This window comes from Rhagoletis pomonella, unplaced genomic scaffold (assembly GCF_013731165.1).
Source record: "Rhagoletis pomonella isolate Grant_MI unplaced genomic scaffold, Rhpom_1.0 Rhpom_scaffold_00001, whole genome shotgun sequence".
Classification (NCBI taxonomy): domain Eukaryota; kingdom Metazoa; phylum Arthropoda; class Insecta; order Diptera; family Tephritidae; genus Rhagoletis; species Rhagoletis pomonella.
This window is the reverse complement of record NW_023458555.1, coordinates 55,377,321-55,385,004: the sequence shown is the minus strand read 5'-3', so window position 1 is coordinate 55,385,004 and position 7,684 is coordinate 55,377,321.

Sequence of the window (7,684 nt, the reverse complement as noted above, 5' to 3'; positions counted from 1 at the left end):
AAAAATATTAAAAATAAAATGTTAACAAGCCACAATAACATTGACAATAAGAGTTTTATTTGAATTATCTCGTGTAGATGTATGTGTATCATGTTGTGGTGAACCAAAGAAGAAAAAATTCTGAAGTAATCAAAAATTTTCTTTTTGATTTACATAAATTGAAAAAGAACTTAATTCAATAATTTCAAAAATAACAAAGTACAAAAATGAACAAAGTACAATAGTAAATAGTATTAACACTACACCGACCATTGCATAAAAACGATTCAATGAATGGGACTGTGTGCATGGAAATAGTTGCTTCGCTACCGCTGTTCGTATATTGGTGAAACACGCGTGTGATTACAGAGCGCTCACTAAGCTTGTCGATCACTACGCTAGGTAAAGAAAGAAAAGTGTGTGCTACGACATGCCCAGGCTTGTTTGTCTCAATTTCAGTTTTTCCATCGCCGCGAGTTGTTGCGCATAGTTTCTCAGGGAATATATAATTCATGTGAGTTATAATTTGAAAGTATCTATTTAGCCAAGTAAATAGCAAATCAGTGTACTTAAATCAGCACTTCCAGCAGATATTGACCTGGGTTTTCGGACGACTGTTCCTGTTTCATCGTTTCTTTTTAGGAAATTCTTACCACCATATAGATATGTATTATTTACACTAGCAGCTATTTATGTAAATATGTATGTACTAGAAAATTACCGCTTGCTTCGCGGCGCCTAATAAGATCTTTTGCGTTGGCCAATTCAAAAATAGCGTTTAAAATCAAACGCATTCTGTAAAGTAAACATTTTTAGTTTATATTGAAGCTACTAAAAAGCGGAATCCTCCTCACACATATGCCAAGAATAGTAGCGCTCTGATTCCATATGGAATACTAATCCCTTTCGATGTAATGCGTTTCAGCTATGGCCTTATTTCCACCTGAGCGAGCGTAATATTCTTCTATGATCCTGCAACTTTGGCATTGGTCCGGTGTACCATGTAAGCCAATAAAAGTCCTTATACGGAAACTCAAGGGCCAAGAATCCTCGTTGCCCCATAGGATGAAAAGTTTTCGCGTACATTGGCTAAATGAGTCGTGTGATCTCATGAATATCGTTCAAATGACGCCATTGATATACCTATCGTTTTCCTTCTTGGACAGATGTGGTCAAATCTTTCCTTGTCAATTCGGAACCTTTGCAATTCGGCTTAATATTTATGAATTGGTTTATTTGAGTCTTACTGCTGTAATAACGGCCGCCTCGAGCAAATTCGTCAATCGGAGGTAGATGCAAGATCATGCTTACACAGTCTTATACGGTAGACAAACGGGCTCGATTATTTGCATAACCAGCCTTTATTTGCTTTGACTCATGCATTTTCCTCTTTAATATGCGCATAAGAAGCTGAACAAATGCACGAAATTTTTGGGAATTAACTCGGATCCGGGCAGTTTTCGTTGACAACACTGGTCAGCTGTTGTCTTTTCTACAAGTAAGCAAACAAAGCTCGCGTGTTCCGCGTCCGCAGTAGCCGAGTGGTAAGAGTTACGGGATACAAGCCTGTAGCTGCCAGGTTCGATCCTCGGTTGGAGCGATTGCGAAATTTTTTTTTGTTTTTATTTATCTTATATTTTTTTTATTTTATTCGATCTATATATTTAATGTTACTTTATTTTGTTTTCATTTGCTTTATTTTATATCACTTTTTTTATTTTACTATCAGTTAATTTAAATTTTTAGAGTTGAATTTTAATAAAAAGTCAATACCAAATAACTGAAAGCAACGTAAAAAAAAAAATATAGAACTTATAAAAAAAAGAATGAAAAAAAAAAAAATAAAAAAAAATGAAAATTTAATTGGCCGTGGGACTCGAACCCACAACCTTGCGGCTCGTTTATCCGCATAACTGCCGTCTGTGAGGTCAAAATTATTATGCGCATATGTATGCCAGATTATATGCATAAGCTTTGCCGTCTGTCACAGCTTTTACGGTCTTTATATGCATACTTAAACGCATCCTTGATTTAGCCATCTGAAAAGTAAATTCGTCTAAGATAAACATAGGGCCAAAGCAGAACAAACCCCGCGGGGGTTTCTATATATTTCGGATGAAGCGCAATCCATTGGGTCCTTTTTTTTTTTGCTTGTCATAAAATGAATACCTATTATGAATTCCAATCAGATTGTATAAAAAATACGGATTTTCTAAATATCTTAACTCCAGCGGTCCATTTTTAGCAAAGGGATTTTTCATCATGCAGGTAGTAGCTGCGAATTTGAACGAAATCTGTTAATAAAAACGACTTTTGTAAGTAACTCTACTCCAGCGTCACAGCGTATTTTCTAGTAGCCTATAATAGGACCATATATGCGAGGTATAACCTCCGACAATTTGACTGGGCTCTATTGAGTGGTTTTTGAGTTTTGTCCGAAAAACGGAAATAGCTATAATTTTATGTATGTAATGGGCTGTTTTTGCTTACGCGTAAATGTACATTTAGCGCATTTAGCTCTAAATGCTACTCTAAATGTACATTTATCCATACAAAATTCGTCATCTAAATGCAACTCAATCTTTGCATTTAGAATCTAAATGCTAAAAACATCCCTGTGATCTTCCAAAATTTCCACGATTCGAACATGGTTTAATGAGAAAAAGTGGCAACATTGCTTTTTCGAGTATACAACCGCTAGCTGCGTTTCAGTGATCGCCGATCGAGATTTCATTTATTATTTTACATTATTTGGATAAAGAAAAGTTACGCAAATTCAACATCGATATGATGCTGATAGAAATCTGGATTAATTTGTGATCAACTCTGTTTGTTTTGTTTCCTAATTAGGTGTGGAAAATATAATTGGCAGCACCGACAAATGAATATATACACAAACAAATGTTCGGTTATGGTTAAAACAATTCAGGTTTTTGTATTGAATTTTCGGTTTAGAATTTATTTTTCCTTTTCAGTAGGGGTTTTTGCACATTATCTTTTCCGTGAGAATTTATCGTAATGGATACGGATCTGAATAAGCGACTGGAACACGGCTGTTTGTCAAAAGCATACGATTTCGAACTCGCGTAAATGTACATTTGCTAAATGCGATAGCATGAACGCTCTTCGAAAACATATGTTCGAAAGTGCTAAATGTTGCATTTTAAATGCAACAAAAACGCTGCATTATGCACAAATTTACTTTAAAAGAACTAGCGTGAAACTGACTTATTATTTGAGAATTTTTCTAAATTATTCCAATTATAAATTTGTGATTTAGCTTTATTCGAATTGTAATACGCATTTAATTTCACCTTCCGAATAAAATGGATCGATCTTTGTAAATTTTAATTGGAGATTATTCAATATTATCAAAATCACCCTCTACCAATTTAATTTTTACATATTTCGTCTGTTTTCCCTTAATTTGATAAAATACTTCTTCCTAGTTACGACTTAGTTGCAGCTGCAGCCGAAACTAAATTTTAAGTTGGTACTTAGCCAGAAAAGTCGAAACTAAGGCGACTATGAATAGCTTTAGTTGTGACTTAGAATAGTTTCGACTTAGTTGAGTACTAAATATGACTATGAATGTGCGCCATAGATTTTTTATGCTTAATATATGCAAATAAAAGAAGAAAGTAAACACAACAACCATCGAGTAAATTTTTATTTGTGTCAAACTGAAAGTTTTTTCCAATAATAAACGGTTAGCTGATTCAAGTCTACAGCAAGTTCACAAAATTAATTGAAAACTTGTATCAAAGCATTGTTTATATTTGCTCAGCAATCATTTTATTCAACTAACAATATTGTCCACTCAAGGTAGTCGTTTTGTAATTATTAACAAATATGTATACATTTGTCCCAACTAGAAGTCGGAAGAAGAAGTAAATTGCAGCTTTTCGTGAACTAGATATTTATTTCGACATATCCAACTATGCGTTTTCTACCTACCTTTTCTAAGTATACCCGTTCGTTTTTAAGCATACCATTGGGCACGTTCAGAAGGCACAACAGCTCAGTAACTGCTGCGATTACACCTTCCGAACTCGTTGTTGTGTGCTTCTGATCAACTGAACAGTTGCGTTTTAGATGATCGTAATATTTTTCTGCTCATTTGAGACAACATGTTGGTTAAAGTGGTCCAAAAATGTATGTAAAAAAAAATAAGGTCGGATTTTTAATGCCGGCACCCCCTAGGATTGTTCTATATCGAAAAATATACCCCTATTTTTTTATTTTGAAAAATAAAAAAATAAAAATAGGGAGTGCTCAAAGCTCGAAATTTTCCGCTGGGCTATTCGTTACAGCTTCGCAAATTTTACACCTACCGAAACCATAGATATATACACATCAAAAATTATAGATACTCATTGTCTTGGAACATTTTGAACTCAGTTTTTTAAACAACCAAAACTATAATTTTGTACAATATTTTCATGTGAATCACGCTGCGTTTCATGCGTGGAGGAGTCCAAGTATAAAAATTCATTCGTAGGACATGGCTTAGCCCGCGTGGCCGCTGTGCATTGATACGCGACACTATGTCAATATCGTTTTAAAGTTCATACACCTCATTATTCCATCATCTAAACTTACATATTTTTCTTAGTGTATAAAATTTGATTGGAACTGAATTAGAGAATGCACACATAGCAAAGTGTTCATTAATTCAGAATTGAATTCTGAAGTAAACCAGTTTTTCATTCAGGTATTTACAACCTTGCTGTGTGAAATTAATTTTTTTTAATGATTGTAGATTGAAAAAAATAAAAGCCTCACTACCAGACAAAAGGAAAATGAATGAAATCCTACTTGTAAATATTTCATGATTAAAATTTTAAATGATTTCACAGTTTCACAGCTCTGGTATGTACATACAAACTTGAGTATGTATAAATATAGGTATATAGCCGTATGCATGCACGGAGTTTGCATAATCGGAAGTAATAATCATTTGAACTGCATTTCCTTTTACCCTCCATATGCCTAAATGTATGAAACCATTTGCAATAGCAAGTAAACATAGGGTGCTCCTTGTGAAATTAAAAAATTTCTGCTGTAATATACAATTTGGAAATTTGGAAACAACCGTACCATGCTGTGCAATGGCGCATCGCGTAGTTCCTTCCTTTTCCGCTGCAGCCTTTGTGCATTTTTAGACGCAGTGCTACAAAAAGGAAACGCATCCACAAGGTTTTTTGGTGATGCATTTCCGAACGTTCTTTTTTGCAGTTCGCAAACATTTTTATGCATTTATGATGCATTTCTGAACGTTTTTTTTGCAGTTTGCTTTTAATAAGGTTTTAAACAAATTAATGTAAAGAATTAACAATAACGATCGCGTCAAGTATAAATAGCGGCAAATCAGGCCTACGAAATTTTCTGCTGGGATATGCGTTACAGCTTCGCAAATTTTACCCCTACCGAAGCCAAAGATGTATACACATCAACAATGCATTGGAAACCCGGCCCTAAGACTTCGAAAGCCGCAACGCCTGAAAAACCTGCAATGGAGCTTCAGCTTTAAGTTTAAGAGGCGTCCCACAGTGGGCCAGAAGTACTATCCGTTCATCACATCCACTAGCCCGCACTTAAGAATTAATAAATATGGAAAATAGGTAAATTCGACGTGCTACCACACCCACAGCTCTTGTGAGCGGAAATAGTAAATGTTATCTGATTTTGATGAAATTCGGGGTATATGCTGGTTTTAACTAGAAGAACATTAATCTGGAACGCTTTGCTCTTCACTATGGGCGCTCCCATTGAAACATATACATACGTTTGTAATCGATGCTTTGCTCGATGCTCATTGCTTGCCGCTCCGCTATGCGCTTAGCCTAAGGCAACAAAAACAAAGGCTGTAAAATATTAGATGTCTGTAACTGCCTAAGCGAGTTTGGCTGAGTTCACCAAAGGACACCAGTCGTTTCTCTTCTGTGTCAACTGACGCTAATTGGAAATGCCAACTGAAGCCTAGTCCTACTCCACTTGGTCGCTTCATCGCATAGCATTCCTCTGCTACCACCGGCGACACGGGTTCCGAGTTGAATACTTTCAGAGCTGGAACGTCGGTGTCCATATGAACGACAAGGCCAAGCCGCTGTATTTTATTTGGCTGCACTATAACCATGTCGTCGCAAAGTTAATATAGCTCATCGCCTAATTATAAACGCCCGCAAATTTTCCGCAAAATCTCAATACTCCAAGAGCCGCTCATCAGACGTTGTTGTTGTAGCGGCACTACTAAGCCCTTTCTATTTCGGTTTATCCATCAATCATTGTCGTCAGCTCAACTAATGTTAGGCCCAAGAAACGGGCAGCTTCAACAGGAACGAACCAAAGGGAGAGGGGTGTTAGTTGAGTGGGATTGAGTTGGCATGAGAAGCGTTGGTTGATGTCGTGCGGGGAGTATCCACATGCCGGACACTCGTTGGCGATGTTATCCCCAGTATCCAGAGCGTAACTGGACCCAAGTAACGCGGGGGTCTCTTTGCAGTTAAAGCTCCATGTTTGATACAGTTGGTGATTGGGCTCCGATCATAGCATTCATAGGCCGGGAGTAGTGGCAGGTGGTGACCGACTCTCTATGAACGTAGTTGATCGTTCGTCGGTACGTCGGCGGGTTCAGTGGTTGGTAGATATAAGTCTGCACCTTGCAAATGAATAGGTGCCCCCGACGTGCCTGGCCGGATGCTCCTCCTCAAACAAGGCTCTGTTGGGGTATTCACGTCTGTGGCACCTCACCAGAAACTGCTTGCAAAGCATTTTGTTGTACTCCCTAGCGGGAAGCATAGCTTAGAACCGGCCGGCCAATTGCCTTGTATATTGCCAGCAACGTTTCTTTGTTTTTGCCCCAGATGCTGCCGGTGAATGACTTGAGGACCATGTTGTGGCTCTGTACTTTGTTGACAACTGCGGTTGTGTATGCGGAGAAAGAGAGCAGGCTATCAAAGGTAACCCCTAAAATTTTCCGCTTGTTCACCGTCGGAATTGTGAATGTCTAATTGAAGCCTGACCTCCTTCGTCCAGGTGATGAAAAGGGTCGCTGTTGATTTCGTTGGGGAGAGTGTTAAGCTGATTAAGAGATGGCCGTTTACTTTTGAGCAGAGGTCATCAATTCCATTTCCAGACTCCAAGATCAAGCAGTCGTCAGCGTATGAGATCAGGTAAACTCCCTCAGGTGTCTGAGAAATCTTCGAGATGTAGAAGTTAAACAGTAAGGGGGAGATGAGACTACCTTGTAGAACCCCTTGTTTAATTCATGGATAACTAGATGTGAAACTCTCCCATTTTTTCTGAGAGCACGCCCAGGAAATCGATTTCGTACTTGGCAGCACTGCCAATCCCTGGGCAGATAAACAGCTGACACGCGAAGTGGCGAGCTACCACTAGATGTGTGGAAAATGCATCACATTGAATTCAGTGGATTTCTTCTTCCCGCATTCTTAATATTACTTAATATTACTATACAACAGTATTTGTAACTAAACGCGATTTTACTGGCAATATGAACACTGAAATATAAAATAGATATGAAAAATATTGCAACTTTTGTTCGTAGTGTTTAATCAAAAGTTTCTCCATAAATTTATCTATAAATGCCCATACATGTTTTCGTCACAGTGGCTCTACTGGAGGTTGTTATAAAAAATACACGCTTTGACAGCGCTCTCACGTGAAAAAGAGTTTCATATTT